General features: G+C 36.0%; 1 protein-coding gene and 1 pseudogene across 7 annotated transcripts in view; one reads left to right on the top strand and one right to left on the bottom strand.

The window, feature by feature from the left end:
• The window catches only part of Vti1a (vesicle transport through interaction with t-SNAREs 1A), a 368205-nt gene that overhangs the window by 303991 nt on the left and 37760 nt on the right, over window positions 1-26454 (bottom strand). The window lies entirely within an intron of this gene.
• LOC102009093 lies at window positions 18833-21743 on the top strand (annotated as a pseudogene).

Genomic DNA, 26454 nt, shown 5'->3' with positions numbered 1-26454 from the left:
AAAGATAAGCCAGTACATATCAGTTATAAACATCAATGTAAATGGCCTCAATTCACCAATCAAAAGAAGCAGACTGGCAGATGGGATCAAGACACAAAATCCAACAATATGTTGTATATAAGAAATATGTTTAACTCAAAAGGAAAATCATAGATTGAAAGTTAAAGGATGGAAAACAATACTCCATGTGACAGGAACCCAGAAAAAAGCAAGGGTAGATATATTGTTTACAGACAATGTTAACTTCCAATCAAGAATGATCAAAAGAGAAAAGAAAGGTCACTACATACTGGTTAGGGGAAAACTGCAAGAGGAAGAGATAACTATCAAAAAATATATGCACCAAATATGGGAGCACCCAGCTATCTAGGACTAATATTAACAGACATGAAAAATCAAATTAGCAATAAAACAACTGAAATGTGGCACTTTAACATCCCATTGTCACAAAGAGATAGATCAACTAGGCAAAAGATGAGCAAAGAAATAATAGAACCAAACTAAATTTGTGAACAAATGGACTTCATCAATGTTTAGAGTGTTCCACCCAATGATATCAGAATACACATTCTTCTTAGCTGCACATGGGTCTTTCTCCAAAATAGATCATATACTAGCACAGAGAACATGCTTAAGTAAATGCAAAAGAATTGACGTTGTTCTATGCATATTATGTGACCATAGTGCAATGAAACTGAAAATTACTGACAAAAGAAGGGGCAAAAACTCCATAAACACGGGGAAATTAAATAACACCCTAATGAACAACCAATGGGTTACAGATGAAATGAAAGAGGAAATTAATCATTAGTTACAATCAAATAAAAATGCAGATACAACTTATCGGAACCTGTGGGATGCAATGAAAACAGTCCAAAGAGAGAAATTTATAGCAGTTAATTCCCACATCAGGAAAACAGAATGAGCACAAATAAGCAACCTTACACTGCACCTTAAGCTTCTCAAAAAAGAAGAGCCAGTCAGGCCAAAGATGGGAAATTCTAAAGATCAGAGCACAAATTAATGCAACGGAGACAAAGGAAACAATACAGAGAATTAGTGAATCTAGGAGTTCGTTCTTTGAAAGAATAAATAAAATTGATAAGCCCCTGGCCAACCTTATTAAAAAAAAAAAGGAAAGAAAAAACTGAAATTCATGCAATAAGGAATGAAAAGGGTGAAATCACTACAGATCCTATAGAAATCTAGACAATCATGAACACCTACTATGAAAATCTTTACTCTTACAGCATGGAAAACACAGAGAAAGAGACAGATTCCTAGATACATATGAATTACCAAAGCTGAATCAAGAATATACAAAAATTCAGCAAACCCAGTATCAGTCAATGAAATTGAAAATGTAATTAAAAACTTACCAACAAAGAAAAGCCCAGGTCCTGATGTATTCAAAGCTGAATTCTACAAGAAATTTAGAGAAGACCTAATGCCAATTCTTCTCAATCTCCTTAATGAAATTGAAAGGGAAGCAATTCTCCCCAACTCATTGCTGGAGGGAAGTATTACCCTGATACCAAAACCAGAGAAAGGCCAATCCAAAAAAGAGAACTACAGGCCAATCTTCCTAATGAACATAGATGCAAAAATCCTCAATAAAATACTAGCAAACAGAATGCAGCAAATCATCAAGGGGATTAACACCATGACCAAGTAGCATTCATCCCAGGAATGCAAGGCTGGTTAAATATTTGCAAATCAATAAATGTAATACACCATATCAACAAAGCCAAAGACAAAAATCACACGAAGGAAAGCTTTTGACAAAGTTCAACACTCATTCATGATAAAAACCCTACAGAAAATAAAAATAGATGGTCTTTATCTCAATCTCATAAAAGTCATCTATGACAAACCTACAGCCAACATCATAGTAAATGGACAGAAACTGAAAGCTTTCACTTTAAAATCAGGAACAAGACAAGGATGTCCATTGTCTCCACTCCTATTCAACATAGTTCTGGAAACATTAGCCAGAGCAATTAGACAAGGGAAATAAAAGAATAAGGATTGGAAAGGAAGAAGTGAAATTATCATTATTTGCAGATGACATGATACTCTACATGGAAGACCCCAAAAACTCCACCAAAAGACTCCTACAATTAATAAACAAATTCAGTAGCATAGCTGCATATAGAGTCAACATTCAAAAATCAACAGGATTCCTGTACACAAACAACAAACACACAGAGAGAAATTAAGGAAACCATAACTTTCCAAGTAGCATCCAAAAAAATGAAATACTTAGGAATCAATCTAACAAAGGAAATAAAAGATCTATACAGGGAAAATTACAGTACTCTGAGAAAAGAGATCAAAGAGGATCTCAGAAAATGGAAAGATATTCCTTGCTCATGGATAGGAAGAATCAACACAGTGAAAAGAGCCATATTCCCAAAATTGTTACACAGATTCAATGCAATTCCAATTAAAATACCATTAGTAACCTCACAGGTCTAGAGAATATATCTCTAAAATTCATCTGGAACCAGAAGAGCCCTAGAATAGCAAAAGCAATCCTAGGCAACAAAGGAAAGGCAGGAGGAATCACAATCCTTGACTTGAAATTATATTACAAAGCTACTGTGACAAAATCAGCATGGTCCTGAAAAAAGCAGACCAGAGAATCAATGGAACAGACTAGAATATGCAGACACAACGACAAACACACTCAGCCACCTTATCTTTGACAAAGGGGCCAAACACGTTCACTGGAAGGATAGTCTCTTTAATAAATGGTGCTGGAAAAACTGGTTTTCCAGATGCCAAATACTAATAAAATTAGACCCATGTCTATCACCATGCACTAAACTAAAGTCAAAATAGATCAAAGATCTAAATATTAAAACAGAAATACTAAATCTACTGGAGGAGCAAGTAGGTAGAAATCTTAAAGATGTAGGGGTAGGCAGAGAGTTCATGAACAAAAACCAAACTGCATGGGAAATAATTCAAAGAATCAAAAACTGGGATCTCATCTTATTGAAATGTTTATGCACATCAAAAGAAATCACCAACAGAGCAGAAACACTGAGATTCCATCTCATCCAAGAAAGAATGGCCATCATCAAGAAGTCAACCAATAACAAATGCTGGAGGGGCTTCAGGGAAAAAGGAATCCTTCTCCACTGTTGGTGGGAGTGTAGACTGGTACAACCATTATGGAAATCAGTGTGGAGATTTCTCAGAAAACTAGGATTAGAGGTCCCATTCAACCTAGCTATTCCCCTTCTAGGTATTTTTCCAGAAGAACTAAAAACATCATACTACAGTGATACATGTGCACCCATGTTTTGCAGCACAAGTTCTCATAGCTAAATCTTGGAAATAACCCATTTCCTTAAGAAAGCCTCAAGTTTATCTTTTTTTTTTTGTAGCTGAGTAATTTCCCATTGTATAAAACTACCACATCTTTTTTAGCTATTCCTCAGTTGACAGGCATTTGGGTTGTTTCCAAGATTTAGTTATGACAACTTGTGCTGCAATAAACATGGGTGTACATACATCACTGTGGTATGATGTTTTTAATTCTTCTGGAAAAATACCCAGAATGTCAAGTAAACAAAAAAGAATATCATATATTAAGTAAAACAGCTTCACAACAAAGTATGATGCTTTTCCCTCTTCATTTTGTTTTACAATAAAAGTTCTGAGGATAGCAATTTTAAATTAAATTGCTTAACACATAATAACATGATTGATTACAAAAATTCCTAGAGAGTCTGAGTTACAATCCTCACTAGACCATTCTAGTACTAACCTAAGATCTTTTACTATGCTCTAAGACCATTCTCTAAATGTTCTTGAAGAGAATGCAACTTTCAGGTAGCTAGACAAAAGCCCATTAACTCTGACCTGACTTGGCAACTAAGGCACTGCTGAGTTTTCTAATTTTGACTGTGATAGTACTGGATGGTGACTGAGTGTAATTCTGGTCTCTGAAAGAATATGACCAATTTTGGTGCTCTATAAATATGCAATAATAATAGACGTCGGGGCTAGAAGAGACCTTGAGAGTCCTTTAGTGTGCTTTGCTCCCTTATATCATCCTAAGTGGAATGTGGCTTATATAGATGCTGGAAAAGAGTCCCCTTCACTCCCACAAAGATGCATACCAACAATCACCGGTTACTGTCAGGAATTACTTCCGTAAACTGCACTTAAATCCATGGTACTGCAGTTACACGTACAGTAGAAACTGACAAACAGCTGCTGACCATACTTGATTCACAGATTTGAAGACACTTAACAACTCTACAACTTTGCATCCAGGGAAAATGATCCCAGGACCTTTTTTCATCTGTCCAACTTTCCAACTCTTTAACCTCTGAGACATGCGGCACAGAATTTTCTCTGAATTATCTTTAGGCACAGAAGATCCTGCTAGAATTAAGTAAGAATCAAAGTGTTCTCAGCCTAACTCCTTATATGTAAACCTGAGGAAGCTATTCCTTTTTTGTGCTATCTTATTTCTGCTCTGAATACATCTCATATCATATGTACACATTAATTTTTATTTGGGCTATGGGCTAGCTTCTATTATTCTTTTACATTTGTTTTTTTTTTTTTTGTCCTTTGAAGAAACAATATGATAAACTTGAAAGGTCTAAGATTTGGGCACTTATTTTTACTTTTATTTATTTATTTATTGACAGGGTCTCACTATGTAGTGCAGGCTGCCTTTGAATTCACGATACAGCCATGGGAGGCCTCAAACTCTCAGTAACTCTCCTGCCTCAGCCTCCCAAGCACTGGGATTACAGATGTACACCACCACACTCAGCTAGATTTGAGTATTTGATCAGCATAGAAGAGCTGAGAGAAAACTCCTGTGAGGCATTGTGGATTCCAGCTTTGATTAAGAACCCCAACGTAGTTTGGGGCTGGTTGACATAAAGTTTACAAAAACAGCTAATATGGTTGTTAACATACTAGAAATTTAAGGAAAGTCATTGCTCTTGCGAATGGCAGGAAGTTTGTTCCTGCAGCACATAAAACTGTGGATACGCTTCTCCAGCTGCTTGTTTTAGGATGGCCTCACAGACCCATTTCAACACAGCCACCTCCCTTCGGACCCCACTGACCACCCAAGCTCCCCACGTGTAAAGACCAGGTGGCCATCCTATTCCAGATCCACTTGGGTCTTGGGACTCAATTCTGTCTCCACTCCACCCTCGACTCCTGTGGCTTTTTTGTTTTTTGCCCTTTTTTGTGGATATCTGAGCTTGATTTTTTCTGCTTTAGGCCTCAATGTTTTCTGAGGAATTAGGCTCCCATTCACCCCTTTTATCAGTCCCTAGAAGAGAAAATGTTTCAATTCAGACAGTAACACAGTATACAAGCTTCAAGGATAATGCACTTCGTTATCAGCACATTACTTAAACATATGAGTTAAACTAATGATGACTCAAGTCCCAGTTTTGCTATTTATTATCTGTGTGTGACTGCTGAGAGGGCGTTCACACCTCAGTCTGCATAGCTTCACAAAGCAAGTAAAAATGCATTCTCTGTTGCAACCGTTAAGTGCAAACTGCCACATGACCACAGCTTCCCACGTTAACAGGTTCCCTGAAGTCATTGTTTTTGCCTTTTCTTTCCTTCTGGAGTGAGGTGGATGGGAGAGACACAAGAACAAATATATTTTGAATTCTCTATTTCTGGCAAAAGTAGAAAACAGATGTTATTCACAGACTTCAGAATATCCAGAAGTCCGAAAGCAGAAGAGCTCAGGCAGAAGCCACTTGATGACGATGACGAGAAGCATGAAGGGTGACAGTATTACTCAGCAACATTACTATTATTACGGAGCTCAAAAAGAGCCAGTCGGAATACACTTCCTAAAGATGAGGGGCTCATTCTCAAGCACAAAACGTCTCTTCTTTGTTAGAAATAACAAATGTGGAAACATATCGGCTGGCTGCTGGCGGAAGCCCTCCTAGACATAGTTTGCTGAAAGAAGCAGATGAGGCAGGACTACAGAGTAAGCCAGGACTTCTCCTTCCCAAAGGTTTAAGAAAATCACGAGAGGCCACTGTTTCCCCTTAACAAACAAAATAGGCCAGAGAAGCTACGAAATCATAGTTGTAAAGCCTATCAGAAAGCTGATGACATAAAAACACTTCAATGAACTAGATCCTAAAACATCACGGACCTTTTACAGAAGAGACACACAATTCTTTTATAAAAGAACTTCACTCATTTCTGGTGGAACAGAGTTCTCCACAGATAAGAAGAACCCAATTAAGCTTCTTATAAACTTTTAAGACCTGCATCAGGACTGACACAACAGGGTAAGATTTCCAAGAACCACAGAGTGAGGAGTAGTGTCTACCCATAATGCCTTTTCCTGTAGTTTATCCCTGAGTTTATCCCTCAGAGAATGCCCGGTGAGCTGAGAAAAACACCCTGGGGAGTACACCCTCTCCCAGTTTTGAGGTAGTGGCCCTGTGCAGGTTGGGTACAAGGCAGCAGAGTTAAGAGAAGCACACGCCAAGTGCTCTGAGACCCTGGCTGTGATCGTGCAAGAGCTACAGACACCTATCTGAGGCATTCCAGCATTGCAGCCACCTAAAGGTGGGCTGGGAGAGAGGCATGGGGGTGCTGCGAAAAAACCTTCTGAGGCATTCTGAACCTTTAAAGAAGCTAAGGCAATTCCCACTCTGAGGTTCAGTCTCTGCAGTGGGGCAGAAAAAAATCTCTCTAGGTACAGAAAGCCAGGAGTATAACCTGAGAACAAAGAGAACTTGCTAAACACCAAAAAATTAATGGTAGGACTATACACAGAGGGAGGTCTTCTACAAATAAGAGCCTGAAACTTAGCTGTAAAGCAGAAAGAAATCTCTGGAAACACATCAGTGCTCAAAGTTCAAATTCTGAAGAGAGGAATAGTCTAACTCCAGTTTCAAAACATGTGAATTTAAACTGAAGCTGCAATAAAGCGCATACAGCCAGGCATGGTGGTGCATGCCTGCAATCCGAGCACTTGGAAGGCTGAGACAGGAGGATCACTGCCAATCTGAGGTCACCATGGCTCCATAGTGAGTTCCAGAACTACAAAGCTGAACTACATAGGAAGACCTTGTCCCAAAAACAAGTCTATACACAGGCCAACTAAAGATCAGATTGACTCAGTCACTCCACTGCAGGCACCTGAAAGAAAGTAATGCTTTAGTTTCTTTGTTTCCATAAAATTTAACTCACATGACGCTTTATTGTACTTTTACATAAAATACCTGGAATATAATAAAAAACTAGGACACATGAAAAGACAAAAGAACTAAATCTTTAAAGTACAGAAAGGGAGGAAGAAACTCATCAAACTAAAATTCAGCATCTTGTGACTACATCACTAAAAACGATGGTGAAATTTTTTGAAGGAAATTTTCAGTCAAGTAAAACCTAAGAGAAGTCCCCTCTAGCAGAACTGCTCAACTAGAGCTGTTAAAAACAGCTCTTTAGATGGAAGAGAAATGCCAAACAACAGAATGAAAACAGATTTGTGCGAAGGACAAAGAGCTCCGATAAGTAAATATTTGAGTAGGTAGACTTTTAAGCACATATGAAGTCTACAGCATTTCTACAAAAAAAATGTAAGTAAAATATAAGACGACAAAAAGAAAAAGAATGGGGAGAGGTAAATGGATTTGGGTAAGGTCTTATTCTGTCCATGAAGTAACATGAGATTGCTTCAAAGTAGACTGAAATAATCTAAAGATTCACATAGTACTCTCTGTAAGAACCACCAAAATAGAACACAAAAAAGTATGACTAAAGTTGTAATGCAGGAGACAAAACTAAGTACTAAAATAATGTGATTTACCCAAAAGAAAGCAAAAAATAAGGACCAAAAGAACAAAGAGCAAAATGCACAACCATATGTGTCAAGTACAATACAGTAAAGATTCTTTTTTAAAAAAAGAGAAAAAGTGACCAACAGTGCTATTATCTTTTACTTACTTTTTGTTAAACTAGCACACATAATTAGACTAGAGAAGTTAGTGGTATGCAATTGGAAAGGAAGAGGAAACACAGCCACTTTTACAGGTGATACAATTGTCTATCTCAAAAATTCATGACAGTAAACTGAAATATAAACAGTAAATGCATTTACTAAAGTATCATGCTATAAAATTAAATACAGAAATCAATTCATATACACAAACAACCAGTTGGAATATGTAGTCAAAAAGAAGTCCCTATACATATGTAAGTAAAAGCATAAAAGATAAAATAACTGGACATAAATTTAACTTAAATTCTTAAAATGCCAGAATGCAAAAGTCCTTCTAATTATGGCTCCATAACATAAAAAGTTAATAAATCTCAACCATGTAAAATTTTATAATTTGAATGGTAAAATGTAGAATAAAGACAGAATAAATTTAATGCTTAATTAAACAAAGTCAAAAAACAAACATAAATTGGAAAAAAAACCCTATAAATTCTATCTTTAACAAGGACTAATCAACAAAACATACAAAAAAACTCTTAGAGATTAATAAGAAAAAGACAAAGATCTACCTCTCACTCTGCAAAAAAAAAAAGCAAAGGATAAAACTATTTCCCAAAAACATGAAAAGACACCCCACCTTGCTCATAAGAGTTATTAAAACCTCCAGTGAGATACTTTATTACTGTCAGTTTGTCCAACATTCACAACTGTGATCACTTCATTTTGTAAGTGATAATCCACTACTCCCAGGCACTGACCTGGGAGTGTAACTTAGTACATCTCCAATAGGGGACAGCTATATAACCTACATTACAAATGCATAGACACTTCGAAGAACTAACTCTACTTTTCAAGATCTTTGTCCACATGAAAAATGACATAGTTCAGTTTTTTACTTAGCAAAAGCTCATTCACATGGGACTGATTAAATAAATTTGGCAAACAGGATACTATTTAGTTAGCAAAAGAATGAAGAAGCTCTTCACATATTACTATGGAAAGCACTCCAAAATCAACTGAAAAGTGAAAAGCCAAAGTGTGGAACAGTGCATATAGTATACACTGTCTTTTGTATGGTGTGTCATTAAAGGGGTGGTGCACATTTGTACTCGTTTGTACACTCATAAAGGAACATGGAAAGATACACAAGAAAGTACTAACAGTGGTTACCTGAGTTGGAGACTCAGGGGAAAAGTGGAATGGGGAGCGGGGATAGGAAAAACATATGGAAAGGAGAATCTTTCCTGAACATCTTTATCATTATCATAACTCTAATCATCCTCATTAAGCCATCACTACCACCTCCAGCATTTGCTGGGTAAAAGTTTTCCAATACTGTAACAAAGAACTTGAGGTTGTATTTTTAAGACATTTCTGCACTTGCCCTGAATAGCTTACAGGGTAGCTTCAATAATGGGAAACTTTTAAAAATGAGGGTATAAAAATTCCAAAATGTGGACTACGGAGCAGTTTTCCAAGAGGGGACAAAAGCACTAGGTAGAGTGCAGGACAGTACATCGCAGGGAAAAATCACACTTCAATGCATCTCTTCCAGTCCCAGTTTCAGCAGATCTATGACATCAAATTTATATACATGCGTAAAATAAGAAATGGTAACTAGTGGCCAAAGGGACAACAGAAGAAATGTGCTGTTTCACATGGATAATAGTAACCAATAAAACTTTCAAATGAGCAATTAAATGATAGAAGATGATTTTTATCACACACCCCACAGGAGTTACACGCTAATATAGTGGTTGTCTTCTTAAAAATCTCCCCCAAAGTCACTGTCTGCTCGTGGAATACTTAGAAAATGTATGTTAAAGAAAAGCATTTGTTTCATTTCAAAAATTTAATTTCAGATTTACCTAATTATAAAATTAGCATCTTTTCAAATAGGCTGACTAATCATATTATTTTTATTTGTAAAACATCATCGAAGACGTAAGATTGTGGAAATGGGAGGATATAAGATTGTTAAAATTGAAGTAAGTATCTACTTGAAAGGTTCCTACATACAAACTGTGCTCAGCACTACCCTAAGGCAACAGCTGCCTTTTCCCTTCTGGCATTGTTATGAAAAATAAGATGTTCAATGAATAAAACAAAAACACTTTTACTACTTAATTGTAAAGTAAACAGTAAACATAAGAATATTGGTGTAACTTTTGGATTGGGGCATCAAAAGCAATTTTATCTCCAATGAGTCACTAAATCAGTTATTTAAAATATGACTCTTAATATAGTACTCTTAAAAATCAAGGTACGTCAAGATATTGTTCAGAAGGGAAATCTTGGAAGCAGTATTGTTTTCTTCTTCTTTCTTTTATAAATACCTTTTATGAACCCTAACCTACAGTCCATAAAATTTTCCTTAAGAGAAAATGGAAAGATTTAAAGTTATTAAAGTACTTTACTGTGAAAAAACCAGAAATATTTGATTTAACTATAAAACTAAAAATGTTTGACACAAAAGAGAATGACATAAAATAAAGCTAGCCACTAGTTTGGGGGAGAAAACTCTGTTAATAAAGCCACAACAAATTAACATAAATAAAAAATAAAAATAAAGCCATAATGTTTTATGAAACATTTTAGACTAAAGAAGATAAAGCTAAGACTACACTACAGGTATCCAGGCAAGGTAACACACTCCGTAATCTCACGATTTGGGAGGCTGAGGCAGGAGAGTAGCTGCAAGTTTGAGGCCAGCCTGGACTACATAATGAGTTCAAGACCAATCTGAACTGAACAGCAAGATCCTGTCTGAAAAAAAAAAAAAAAAAAGGCTACAGTATATGGTTTTGTGTTATTCACTGATTCATTCATATCCTTCATTTAATAAAACTGATTCAGTCACACTGCACGCCAAGCTTATAATTATTATTATTGTAAAAATACATTCCTGGACTGTAAGCCCTTTGACAATAATGGAGACACAGGATGCAAGGAAACAAACTGATCAGGCCAGGATTGCCTTTATAAAGATGAGGATGCTTGACCTAGGGCTTAAATGATGAGTAGCTGATCAACCAGATAAGAAAAAGAAGTGCTCCAGGGGAAGGGAGCAGCAAATACAAGATAATTACAGCCTCAAACGTAATGCACAATACCAAACACAAGGGGACGCTGCATGTCAGGATAAGAGCGGAGAGACTGAGAAAATATTAGGTGGGAGGAGAAGCTCATCATAGGAGGCCCGAAAGTTAGGCTGTAGCATCCTATCCCAATCCAAGAGGAACAGACCCTAATGCTCATGAGAGGCCAGCAAAGAGTGAGTGAAATGGCAGTTGGCTCTGGGGCCACAGACAAAAGCGCCCCACTGAGCTACTTCCAAATTCCCAAATCTTCTATAATTTTAGGAGAAAACTGAAATTTAGATGTTAACGTGATATATCTCAATTTCTTAGTGCTGAACATCAATTTCAATATATCAGAAACACTGACTAGGAAAAAGATATCTTTCAGCTTGATTTGTCTGCAGACTGAATCTTTGTGAACTCCTTCCTACAGATACTACAGGAAGTAATAAAAATAGGAGTTTGATTTCATCGGATTTCCATTCTTAGAAAGTGGAAGATCATAAGGAGGACCAGAATGAAGGCAGAAATCTTAGGTTTGCTCTTAAAGGTCACAAGAGAGACCATGTAAAGATATAGGGGAGCAGTATTGAAGTAGAATCTAGGGGACTTGGTGACAATCATTTGCGGCATCAAAGCAAAGGTACAACAATGAAATATCTCCCAGGTTTCTCCTGTGGGTAGCTGAGCACATAATGCATTATCTATTCTAATTAGCATGTGCGGAGTCCAGCTAAGGAATCTAAGAAAAAGAGTATGTTTTAGATAAATATGTGAAGTTCTGGTCCATGTGCGATGGACATTTTAAAAATGAAGTACAGAGAGCAATGTGGAAGTCTAGGCTACAAATAGGATCGTCAGTCACCAATGCACAGCCATCAGTGAATGTCTGGGCACAAATGCAATTAATCAGAGAAATAAACAGATGCCAGGTCAAAACAACAGTAACTTGAAAATACAAACAAACGTTAACAGGAAGATAGAAAAAAGGAATCCAATTAAGCCAGAGAACAAAGAGCAAGGGAATCTGGTACCCCGTTTTAAGAAGGGAGTGCATTATCCCTTTATAGAAGACAACATACAAACTTGAAAAGGAGCTCAGAAACAGTAGTCATACGTAACCTTAGCAAAAAAGCTCCAGAGTCATGATGTCCATCATAGTTGGGTGCAGTATAATTAAAAATGGGTTAAACATCTGAATTTTTCATTAAACATATTTTCAAAGTACCACATCACCTTTCTCTAAATTTTGGAATATTTGTACAGTATAGACTAGATAAGGTCACTCTTCCCAAAGCCGGGTTATTTCTTCATTTACTTTAATCCTTTGCTGACATCCAGCAGGTGAGTGATTGATTATGCCATCCCGCCAGCCCCTATTCTCTTTGGACAAAACTCTATTGGATAACATTTCAGTCCCTGTGGTAAAAATAGAATATTTCAGGTATAGACACGTAGGAAGGAAGACATTTATTAAAGTGACAGATTACCTGAACAGAGCACCAATTACCTGAGGCAAAAGCATTTCTAAGAAAATTGTTCATGTAAACATGCTAACCCCTGGAAGTCACAAACAAACAAAAAGTCCAAATCTCCAACACATCCATTCATTCTTTGAGTTAAACCCCATATGAATAAACAAAAAATAGCCTATCAGTAGTTCGGATGAATATTTATCACAAACTTCATATGCTCTTTTCAACCTAATTTAAACACATGTGTAAATTACAGCTATTATGCTCCTATAAATAGCCATAGACAATATGTGACACCAAGAGTTTACAAAGTATCTAGGAATTCTAGGAAAAAAAGAATTGACATTAAGTTCATTTGTTGTTGGGGATGGGAAGGTTAGTTTACCATGTGTTTGGAATCTGTGAATATATCAAGTAAGAGGAAACGTATCCATTTTAAAGCACAATAAACTTATCTTTCTATGGTCTCTTAGGCTAGAACATCAATATTTATTAAAATTTTATAAATCAAATAATAATTACAGCTCAAAATTTTAAAGAATTCAACCTCATTCCCCTAGAGCTAAGGAAAATCCTAATTATGGTATAATAAAACAGCAATTCTCTGGTCAGTGTAAACCTGGATATCCTGATAAAGGCCTATTTTAGCCAAAAACTCACATTTATTTAAAGTGCTTCGATAGAAAACATTTGTATGGAATACATAATCCAGTGGAGGAAGGACATTCTAAGGAACATTAAATATTCGGAATTATAATTGAAATTATTAGACCTCTTCATGCTATTTGGTGTAAGCAATAAGGAAGCAACTGAGAATACAATAATGGTATGATTTCTTGTTTTAAGAGCCATAAATTTTAGGAGAGGTTAATCAATACCTTTCATCCTTTCCCATATATCAATGTGGCACTAGTTTGTATGAGACTCTACATTAGAGATAAACTTTAACCTATTTACAAATTCATCTAGATCTGTTTTCTAGAGGTAGCAAATATATTCCTGGTAAACTACGGTGAGTCAAGAGTTAAATGGTGTCATTCAGAACACTGAGTAATCGAGGCTTGCGAGTTTACATCTGAAAATTATCAGGCCAGAGAAATTCTCTCTTTGAGTTTAGTCTAATTTAGATTGTGCTTTATTCTGGAATAGAAAGCAAAAGTTATTTAAAAAATCAACCTCATTTGTTTAGGAAAAATAATAGCTAATGTGGTCTGTGAGCCTACTACACCGAAGGTATTAGTTTAAGAGCCATGAGTAGCACACATGTACGCTAATTTACCCTCTATTGAGCCTGTGAGGCAGACACTAACATTATTTCTATTTTAGAGATACAGAAATGGAGATTAAACAAGTAACTTGGCCAAATTCAAATAGGTAAAAAGTACCAGCGTGAGAACTTAAAACCGGCAAAGTTTCTAAAATAAATCCCTTTATATAATCAATCTGATCACATGTATGCAAATGTTTCCCTTTTTTTAATTCCATGATCTCTCTCTGCTATTATTGAAGAAAGCACAGGCAACTTTTAAATTTTTTATTTGAAAAAGAATAGAAAAAAACAATAAAAATGTAGAATTTCAAAACAAGATTTTTTTTTATTTTTAAGGCAATACATTAGTCCAACTGACAGCTATATTGATTAGAAGTACAAGAGGTGTAAACAAACAAAACTCTGCTAAACAAACAAACCCGTGCAGTGGTTATGACCACATATAAATGTTCTGCCCCAACATTCAGCGTAAACTCAGATTTGTAACTGAAACTGTTTACTGTCAGCAGTGCATCCAGGCTGACACTGACTAGAAAACTGCAGGATCCATTTTATTAGAGCACCATCTGCATTATCACGGCCACCTCAATGACAACTGATAAATATCTGCTTCAGTGAAACTAACTTCACATTGAATTTGTTGAATAGATAAATAATTTTGCCTTACTGACCTTTGTAATATTTTCAATGACTGTGGTTGAGTGATCAAGTCAGGCTTGCTCGCTCTTTCTTTCTAGACAAGGTCTCACTATGTGCAGGCCTTCAACTCACTATGTAGCCCCAGGCTGGCCTCAAAACAATGGCAAACCTCCTGCCTCGGCCTCCCAAGTGCTGAGATTAAAGGTGGGCACCGGTGTGCCAGGCTCAAACCAGGCTTTAAAAGGATACATTGACTCTTACTTAGTTCCACCCAGTCAACCTACATACAGATTCTTAAAGTGCCCAGTGACTATCATGCTAACAATGTGGTAAATATTTTATTAGGTCTTCATTTCACTCAGCCCTTCTCAGTAATATTCAACTTCACTGAGAGGTCCTCCTTTTAGAAAGTCTCTCCTGTAGGAATGACCTACCTCACTGGTAGCTTTTTTCTTAATTCAAGTAGTTCTCTACTTGAACATTAATATTACACTTTCTGTGAGTTTGGCCAAAAACCCACTTCTTTTTATCTTTTCTAAGTATTCGTATCTATTTCTAAAGTTTCAAGTACTTTATACTAATGTCAGATTGATCTAATTCCACCTCTCCTCTGAACTGAAACTTGATAATCCCATTAGTTATTTAATTTCTTCATGGGGTTGTGTCAGGAATTTCAATTTTAAAACATCCCAAAATGAATGATTGATTCTACAACCTTTACTTACCCACTTAAAAAGAAGCCAACTAGCTTCACCCTTATTTTTGCCCAATTCAATAATTAGTTCTCTTCCTTGCAAAAATGTAATTATTCAAGCCAGAAGCTTGGGGGCTTATCCTTCATTCCTTCTTGAAAATGATTCATAATTCAAATTATTTCTGTCTGAAAGAGAGAAGGCCAATGAGGAAAACTGTAATTTAGGTACAGGTATATAGTTTAGAGTTATACTCTTTTTCCAACTCTTCTATTTGCTTTAAATTCTCCAAACTAAGGAAGTATACAGAAAATTTTTAAAAAGATTACAACAAAAATCTTCGATGAATTCCTCCCTTCAGTGAATGGTCAGTGGTACCTCTTTTAGCCAAGGTTTTAAGCAAAAGAACCAAGGTGGAACAGGCTGGCCTCTTCACCTCATCTAGAAAGACCTTCTATGCCAGCTTGTGCATTTCATATATTCTAAAAAATTACCAGCACCTTAAAAGTACTTGACTCAGTATCGAGAAATCAAAAAAGCTCTGATTCTTAGCTTCCCAAGCCTATTTCCAAACTTTACTATAGCCCAACAATATTAATATGGAAAATAATATGGAAATAGCCAGGGGTATAAATTTCAAAAGCAGGTGATACTGCTGGGCCTGCAGGATAGGATTGATTGACATTATCAAGAATGAAGGCTACTTTAAGAGATACCAAGAGATACCATCTGAAGGTAAACACTTATCTTAGAAAGGAAGCAAGACCTAAAAATCAATAAACTAAGTTTCCACTTCAAGAAACTAGAAGAATGAATGAAACCCAAAGAACATAAGAGAAGGAAACAAAGATCAGAGCAGAAATCAGTAAAATAGAAAACAGACTGTAGTAAAGAAAATCCAAAGAATCAAAAGTTTTCAAAACATCAAAAAAAAAAAAAATAGTGAGGTTAAGAAAATAAGAAGAAACACTGTCACAAGACTCTAAAGAAATTAAAAAGATTGCCAAGGAATACTATGAAGAGTTTATTACTATAAACAAATTAGAATACTTAGATGAAGGGGACAAATTAATAGAAACACAGTGATGAAAGCTTACCCAAAAGGAAACAAAAACAAAGAGACCCACAACAGGTAGAAATATTAAATTAGTAAAATAATCTTTCCATCAAACAACAAAAACAATAATAAACAAACCCAGATCCACATAGCTTCACTGATGAAGTCTATCAAACACTTAGAAAAGAAATAAACAACTCCATACAAAGTCATTTAGAAAGCAGCAGACGAAAACGTTTTCAACTCATTTTATAAGACCAGTACTATTGATGATGAAACAGCAAGGTAAAGATTTGATAGGAAAGCTGCAGACTAATATTCCTTGTAAACACAGATATAAAAATCCTTAGCAGAATGTTAATAAACCAAACATAATAACATAAGGATTATATACTATGAAAAAGTGAGATTTCACTTAAAAATATACGGCTGGTTTAACATTTAAAATTCAGTTAGTATATCATATTAGTACAATAAAGAAGGACAAAAACATCATCACAACAGATAAAAATATTTGGTGAAATTCAACACCCATTTATAATATAGATTTAAAACAAGTGATGAATAAAAGAATCCTCAACCTTATAAAGGGCATTTATAAAACACCTGTAAGCTAACATCATTCAAACAGTGAATGTTTTCCCCCTAAAATTGGAAAAATGCAAAGAAATTCATTATCACATCGCTATTTAATTCTGTACCAATCTTTAACCAATACAAAAGGGCAAAAATTTTTCAATTATAAAAAGAAAGATGCTCACATTAGAAAGAAGTAAAACTATCTTTATTCACAGATGACATGATATTTCATGTAGAAAATACAAAAGAAAACTACTTGAATTATTAAATGAGTTCAACAAGATTAAGAGATACAAGATCAGTGTACAAAAATCAATTGCATTTCTATGTAGTAACAATGAACAAACTAAAAATAAAATTAAGAAAAAAACTCATTCACAATAGCATCAAAAAGAATAAAACAATTAGAAATAAATTTTACAAAAGTATATAAATTGCATGCTGAAAACTAGTAAACTCTGCTGAGAGAAATTAAAAAAGATCTAAATAAATAGATTGGAAAACTCAATATTGTTAAGATAGCAATTTCTCCCATAAATCAATCTATATTGTTTCTGTTCAATAAATCTCCATTAAAATGTCAGATTTTTTTTCATAGAAATTGACAAGATGATCCTGAGAGTTATATGAAAGTGCCAAGAACCTAGAACTGCAAACCACTTTTGAAGAAGAAAAAAGTTGGAGGATTTATTTTATCTAAATATGTGACTTCAAAACTTACTACAAGCTTCAGTAGTCAAAACACCATGGTACTGGCATAAGGATGGACACGCAGATCACAGAAACCAAAACGCTCAAGTTCAGAAATAAACTGTTACATTACTGTCATCTTATGTTTAAATTGTTCTACGAAAGTGTCAAGGGAATCCAGTGAGGGAAAGGAAAATCTTTTCAACAAATGGTGCTGGAGCAATTGCCTACCCATATACAAAAATAGTAACAACTGACAGTTTGTAACAGACCAAAGAAAATAACTCAAGATAAGTCACAGATTTAAATATATAAGTTATAAAGTAGAAGAAAAAGCTTTGTGCCTTTTAGTTAGGGTAAGCTTTGTAAGATACAATACCCTAAGAATGATCCTTTAAAAATGATAAATTTAGTTTTATAAAATCTTAAAATTTGGTAGCTCAAAAGTCATCATTAAGGAAACAAAAAGATAAGCCACACACGAGAAGAAAATATTTGTGAATCATGTATATGATTTATCCAAAATATGCAAAGAACATAATCATAATTTGAGTAGATATTCCACCAAAGACATATAAATATATAATAAATACCATAAGAGATGCACAGTATCATGAGTTTATATGGAAATTCAAATTAAAACTTCAAGATGTCACCATATGATCCAGCAATGCCACTACAGGTATATGTACAGAAAAAAATGAAATCAGTAATGCTGAGACATCTACACTTCCATGTTTATTACAGCACTATACACAAAAACCGAGAAGTGAAAAGAAGTGTTCATCAACTAATGAATGCATTAAAAAACTTTGGTGCATATATATAAAGGAACAGCATTCAGCTATAAAAGTAAGTGGAGTCTAATCATTTGCAATGGAACTGGAGATTATGTTAAGCAAAAAAAAAAAAGCTACACATAGAAACACATGATCTACGCACTAGGGATGTAGCTCAGTAGTAGAGTGCTTGCCTAGCATGCACAAGGCCCTGAGTTCCCCATACCACAAATAAATAAACAAACAAATAAATAAATAAATAAATGAAAAATGAAATGGTGGTTATCAGATGCTGAGCAGAATAGGGAGCGGGAAGGGACAGGAAAAGTTTAGTTAATGGATACTGAGTTATTTCTAGAAAAGAAAGCAGTTCTGGTGAGCTATTGCATAGTAGGGTGATTATAGATAATGATAATACTCATTGTTAAAAAGCTAGAAGAAAGACTTAGAATGTTTCGGTTTGAGGAGAGAAGTGTTTACCCCAGTTTTAACATTACACCATGTATATACATGCATCAAAACATCACCTGGTACCCCAAAAATATGTGCCATTTTTATGTATTAGTTTAACAATTTAAAAAGGAATTTGGAAAAATACTAAAATGAGGAGAAAACTACATGATGTCATTACATATGCACTAGATGACTACAATCAAAAAGGTCGACAATGTCAAGTGCTGACAAGGATAGAAATAAGAACATTCATCCATTTTTGGTAGGAAGTAAAATGGTATAGCTTCTTCTGAAGCAATATGACAAATCCTTACAAAGTTTCTATGTACCAAGTGATCCAGCAATTTCACCCCCACAGAACTTCCCAAAGGAAATCATATTTATGTCACATATTGCCACACAGACTGGTAAGTGAATTTTCACAGTAGTATGAGTTATAATTAAAAAAAACTAATTGATCCAAATGTCATCAAAACTGGTAAACAGATAAATAAAATGTGGTACATGCCCATACAGTGGAATATCAGTGATAAGAACAACTGCTCACACATGCTATGATATAAATAAATCTCAAAAATGTAGTAAGTGAAAGAGGATACATATGTCACATGATTGCATTTATTTGAAACTTCTAGAAAAAGCAGAACTATAACACAAAGAAAACAGGTCAGCAGTTGGCATGGGATTGGGAGTAGGAGTGAGTGTTGACTGCAAATGGGCACGAGTGAACCTCTAAAAAGTGTTATAAAATGGGATGTGTTACGATTGTACAGCTATATAAATACTGTGAAAATTTTTCATTTGCATACAACAATGGAAATCATTATGGTATGTAAACTCTGCCTCAATAATCTGTCTTTATAAAAGAGAAGCTGAACCATAAGGAAATAAGCCTTATTATCTAGGACACAATTTTTAAAAATACCAAAAAAGTAGTAGTGACTGAGGAAATTGTCTTTATATATTGTATACAATTTCTGAGATCGTTAAGACTGTTAAGACTAATGTCAAAGGCTCTGGTTGTAGTTCATGTGTTTTATTGTTATTGTTCTGAAAACTCTGTTAGCTATCACATCCTTATTTTTAATAGGAAATATAAAATCTATCATTCTCTTAATTCATAGTTTACTGAGTGACAATATTTTACATCTGATCTAAAGATTCTATACATAGGGCTTCTTGGAAGGAAATAGGCCGGAGAAGGGTGGGGGGTGGCAGGTATAGAAACCTCCACGGCAATGGACTAGACACAGATGTGCAACAGGCACAGCTGCTTTTTAAGAACATTAGGTCTCATGCAGCACATTTCAGCCTCAACTGAACACTGGAATAACCTGCAGTGCTTTATACGAATCCCTGGGTCCTGGTTGTACTTGGACCAACTAAATTAAAATCTCTGGGCAGGGGATTCGGACATCAGCAACTGCAAAAGCTCCTCAGGTGGCTACAATGTACTGCTGAAGTGCAGAACCACTGGACTAGGGAAAGAGGGGCAGGCTTAAGAACCTTTGTGTTCATGTCCAACTGGCTCCTGGAAATGTGGTTTGGCATGGACACACTGCACCATCTAGAACCCACGTCTAACATGGTAGTCACCAGCCACGTGATTATGGGTGCTTGAAACACAAAAGGTTAGAAGTGGAATATGCTGTAGGGACTTTGAAGGCTTAGAAAAAAAGTGAAATATTTTGTTGGTAATTTTGAAAATTTAGTTCATATTGAAATGATAATATTTTGTTTGGATTTACTGGGTTAAATATATTGTAATAAAAAATGGTCCCCTCAGCTGGTATATTTCAGTTTCTTAGTTGACCAGTTCCTGTTCCAGTTTCAGTTGCTTCTGTCTCCTAGGGGGGTCACTGCGATGCATAGCTGGTCACGGCGATACGTATTCTAAGAACCAATCAAAGACAGCCAAGTGCTCTACCTCTGTACTTCCCCTTTGCAATCCCATTAAAAACCTCCCTCCCTGAGCCTTCGGGGACTTATATTTTGGGAAGGATCCCAGTCAGCGCCCATCGACGTAAAATAAATCTGCCTCCGAATCCTGGGTGTCATTTCGGAGTTTCTGCTTGCTGTTGCAATATTGCTAAAATTAACTCCACCATTTTCTTTCTGGATTTGTTCTGATGTGGTTACTGCAGAGTTTGTAGTTCCATCCGTAGCTTCCCCCACCTGTAATACTGCAGGATAGGACTGATTGACATTATCAAGAATGAAGGCTACTTTAAGAGATACCAAGTGAAATCAGAAGATGAGAGGATGAAATTGATCACTGCTCTCAGAAAGGCTTAGTGATCCAGGATAAAAAAAATCATACCCAAACATAAGATGATAGTTTTGTGTAACGGAAATATTACCTGTCAGATCACTCACGCCCATATAAAAGAGGAGATATGATATTGTGCACAGCTTATGCATATGAACTGCCAAAATATATGCGAAAGTTGCCCTGACAAGTTTTACTGTAGTATATTGTACTGGCTTATTGTTAGCCCATGGCTTCTCAACAGGTTTGGCATGGACAAGATCTGCACAGACCAAGTAGAGGCGACCAGAAATGGACAAAACCTGGAAAGCACTGATGGTCAGCCCGGTGCCGTTACCAGCAACTTAGAACCAGTCCTTGGAGACTTACTACTGGCAATACAGTTTTAGGGTCCCTGAAGGAAGCTGTGCCTATCCTTCATACTACCAAACAATTTCCTATGAGTCTGAAACCAAAGAGTTCAATGCAGAGGTACGTCTGAACCATGCTGTGGGTCAGGATATTACATACTGTACGTGTTGCCTAACAGAAGAAGATGCAGATGCTTACCAGAAATAATTCTCTCAGTCATAAAGAACAACGTAAGTCCACAAATGGTGCAGGAAATATATAACGAAGCTCTTATTATTTGAGGAAATCCAGTCTATAAAAAGAAACCCAGGGGAGAAGCTAAAAGGAAGACATGGAACCATACCAAAATGTCCCTTGCCTCTAAGAAGGATTAGGTAGCTCAAAAGAAGACAAGCTTCCTCAGAACTCAGGAGCAGGCTACTGCTGAGAACAAAAGCTAAACCGAACAATTTTCTATGAAGATTCTTCAGACAAAGAAAATAAACTTCTTGATGAAAGTAGTTTTTAGAAAGTTATATAAGTGGCTACCATTACATTTTAATGGACAGTGCTGATCTTCAGCCCTTCAGTCTTACAAAGAATCATAACATCTCAGAGCTGAAAATGACCTTTGGAATCATCGAATTCAAACACTTCATTTTATAGATAAGGAAACTGAAGCCGAGAGAGAGAACATGACTTACTAGAAATTAGTCATGTCCTCAGACTGTCACTGAGTAGGGCTATTTCCATCACACCTCCTCAAGGACTGCTGAGACAAAAAGTCTCTCTCAGCTCCTCTCAAAATAGAATGTCAACCATACTGAAATATGTATTTTTTTTTTTTAAAGAGTACATCTCTCCCCCTCTAGGATATTCTGTGTAAGTCTAGTGCCTACAACTTCTCCTGAGTTTGGTGCCATAATCCAGTGTACTACTCTTTGTGTCATAAAATAAACCAAGAAAAATAGAAAAAGACCCAATCTCACATTCCACTTTATACTAGCAGAGGCTCTATGTCAAAGGGCACTTGCAGAAACACCACAAAAATAAACTTACGGGGAAAAAATAGGTAGGGGAGATTGGGTCGGGGGATTGAAACACAATGAAAATAATACTTTGTGTTCCTATTTTAAGTGCCTTTCTCAATGCTATATGCATAGCAGCTAGAGGCAAGCTGGAAAGCAGCCAGGTCCTGGCTGCCAGCAAAAATTTTGTCACCTCCTTTGAACATCTGAAGTATGTTTACCCAATAGATTTCATTAAATTACACTTCCATTAGGAAGCATACAATGTTGATACTCATCTCAAAGATCAAAGGGATCGCTAAGAGGCATGTCATCCTGCTCCCCAGCTGATTGCTATTTCTGGGCCAATCAAGGAAAGGAGCCAGAACAATACTTAGTTAAAAAAAATTGTAGCATCTCCCCAAGGACTATAGACTAAGAATCTGCAGCCCCATTATCAAAATGAGCATATCATTAATGACAATACACATACAGTGAGTTATTTTAATACAACTCCTACACAACAAACAAGCTGGATTTGGGTCATTAGCTGAATTTGTATAACAGTATTTCTGAGGGCTGCAAAACTCTTCAGTAAAAATACAAAGTTTAAAGATGGAGAAAGAGGCCTCTTCAAAATGCAGGAGAAAGATCTAGTTTTTATTAATTTTATTGTGACTTTACGCCAACAGGTGAGTCAGACTGAAATGGCTTATTTAATTACAGACAGGTTATAATACTTTTTTCTTATTTCATTAATTTTTTGATGGAGGATTTATAAAGAAGCATAATTAATGCACTTATTCTAAGAAGCAAAGTGATTCTGCATTTTGGGACCCAGGGATTTTTGATGGAAACATTTAACTAACAAGAGCAAGGGACACTAATGGCAAAAAAGGCCTGGCTATTAGAAATTAAGAGATAAAAACAAGTTTCATGAGGGTAAAATTTCTTGGGCAGGTTCAATAGAGAAGTCTTTTGTTTTGTTTTGTTTTGAAACAGTGGTACTGAAAACAAAGGTTACAAATCCCCAAATTCTTTGACATTAAAAGGTAGTTCTGCAACAGCTCAATTTCTAAGCCTGGTTTCAGGTAGTGGGAATTCTTCTCTAGTACTAGTTTTCATTGTGAGGAATTTGCGGCAAAGGGGATGAAACGTGCAAGATTCCAGCAAGTTTGGTCCACAGGGCCTGGCGGTAAGGACAATTCACCCCTCTCCGGCCACAACCCGCAATCTAGATTTCAGCTGCTCTCTTGCAACGTGCCGTCAACCTCTTGGTTACCCATATTTGACACATCAGATGAACTCTAATTATCTATCTTTTGCAATTAATCATCTGACAATTACATTTCCTGTACTTATAAGCATCCAGCTGGGAACTGAGTTTTAATCTGAGAGAGAAAAAAAAGAGGATTCAGGTTTCTAACAAATTACTTCTAATTAACCAGAACCTTTTTCAGTCATCCCAATGTAAAGATGCCTACAGCTAATCAAAGAATGTATTGTTTGCATTCTTAATGATACTTTAAAATTTCATTTAAATTTCCCCAAAGAGCAGCTTGGAAATGTATTTCACTAACATTACTTTAACAAACATTCTGTTTGGCAGCGCACAAAGAAAAGGGTAAGCGGGTACTTCTAAGGGAAAGGCACTTAAACTATGGCGAGAAAACGCACCAAGCAAAATTAAAGCAGAGATTCAAGGAGTACATCTTCAAAGTGGAAGATAATAAAATACCTTCCACTGTGTCCAGGAAATTGACAGAGGTCAGTCATAAAACCTACAGCACTGGGGAGGGCTTAGGCAGCACCTATCTACTCCAGGGGAGGTCTCAAAGTGTGATCCTGTGACACAAGCTACAGCACCCATCTGGAACTCTTTAGAAATGACAGCCCCAGCCCTTCCTGGCCCTCTTGGTCCATCTTACTCAGCAGCTCTAGGGTAGTCCCAGCAGTCTGTACGTTACTAACAAGCCCTTCCAATCATTCTAATTCTCACCTGAGTTTAACAACTACTGGTCTAGTGTAACCACTTCCTTGTACAGATGGGGAAATAGAGCTGAGGGAGAGATCAAAGTTTCATAGACAAAAGTAAAAGCATGACCTCAGAGAACTTACTACCATCTTTTTTCTTTTTTTAAAAAAATTTTTATTTATTTGTTTTTTTTTGAGGCAAAGTCTCCCTCTATAATTCAGACTGCCCTTGAACTCATTAAGCAGCCTAGGCTGGCCTTGAACTCATGGCAATTCTCCTGCCTCAGCCTCTCCTCCCAAGTGCTGGAACTAGAGGTGCGTGTCACCACAACCAGCTTTTCTCTTTGATTTAAACAAGAAATTTGTTGCCAGACAGACACAATAGTTCGGTCCATCTGATAACTTCTGGAACTGCTAGGCTTTCGGTTATCCAACAGCTCTTTCATTTTGTGATATACTTCAGGGCTCTTGGGATCTAAAATATTCCGAGAGTATTGGTTATAAAGTTTCCTAAAACATAATCCACAAATACTGAACTGATAAGAAATGAAGACCAGAGGAATGAGAGGAAGCCAGGTTCTTACATGACTTAAGAAAACTCATAACCACTGCTTGTAGACAACAAAATGGCACATTCGAAAGAACACTGAGTACAGCATTGAATACTGGTTTCTAATTCTTGTTCAGGCACAGACCAGTTCAATGATCTGATTATACTCCTGTTAACTAATGCCTCTGGATAAGGCTCTGGTTGACATGGGATAGCAAAGTGCTATATTTTAACCAAGAATAACACGAGCATTTTACTCAATGAAATAGTATAGGTTTCATAAAATAGCACACTGTGACTCTCCTCACTTAGCACAGAGAACAGCTAATTGGACAACAATTTCAATTTTGTAGAATATTAGCTTTGGTATTTCTATGTATCCTTCACAAATGAATCTGCCAAAAAATGTATACACACTTCAGGAAAACAAAAATAATATGACGCTTTTTCAATGGATGGCAACTACTTTGAGCACATCTTATAACTGTAGAGGCCAAAGGTAATGTGCATTACATCTCATGATGTTGCAATAAATTTAGCATTAAAATATTTAAACATGTATTTCTTTTCCTGTGTATATTTGCATAGAATTTATATGCTCTGACACAGCATTACAGGTCACAGTTTCTGTTCTAAAATAGTGTGCAACATAGCTGAAATGGTAGACTAATTTCACACAGAGGCAAAGCAAACTATACGGCATCATTTAGTCTCAGAAACTGGTAATACAGGTACTGGAAAAATGAAAGATGAAACAGTGAAAAACATGTTAGATTCAATTTGGAAGTACATATTCTGACATCATCACAGTATTCTTTTAGTTTATTTATCTCACGTGATGAAATATGGCCCCAAGAAACAAATCCTCACCCTAATAGCTCTTCTCACAATTCTTTGTATAATCACCACCTTGTCTTCCTATCAATCTACACAGGCAGGAAATGAAAAGAACTGTACCTATTAATCACTACCAAAACATCTGTATCAAGTTAAGTTAAATTTTAAGATGACAGCCAATTTTTAAGTTAAACTGCTTGGACAAAAGCATTTTCTCCCTCTTAGGTAAATAGATTACAAAAAATATGCAGAGTAGAGACAGAAAGACAAGCTGTAGTAATTAATGACTTTTGAACAATCTATTGAAGGCCAACAGGTTACAAACAGGATGAGAGAATTCCAGAGAGACTAGTATATATAAAGGTAACTTTATATGTGCTAAGGTAAAAATGAGTAAGTCAACTGTATATAACAATATCAAATTAATTCAATTATGGCAAGCAAATAAAGACAACTGAAGCTTGTAAAATGATGTAGTGTGGGGGCCGGGCACACGCAAGATAAAATGAATACTAAAATATGAAATGCGAATTTGACCCAATGGACAATAGCAGACCAACCCTTCAAGCTGATCTAAGATATAACATTGTAGAATCCTCCAGCTCCCTTTGTTAAAGTTTATTAATTCTAGCTTAATGTTTCTCAACCCACGTGCATAATATTTATAAGGTCTACATCATATATAATCCTATTTGGAGATATTTTTCCCTTTAAAAAGTGGTATTATCTCTAACTAAAATACTGCCCTCCTCCAGCATTTTTGGTGGTGGTGCTGGAGCCCGAACCCAGAGCTTCTTGTATATT

The sequence above is a fragment of the Chinchilla lanigera genome, unplaced genomic scaffold, assembly GCF_000276665.1.
Source record: "Chinchilla lanigera isolate Chin_1 unplaced genomic scaffold, ChiLan1.0 scaffold00030, whole genome shotgun sequence".
Lineage (NCBI taxonomy): Eukaryota > Metazoa > Chordata > Mammalia > Rodentia > Chinchillidae > Chinchilla > Chinchilla lanigera.
This window is presented reverse-complemented; position numbering and strand designations above follow the sequence as displayed.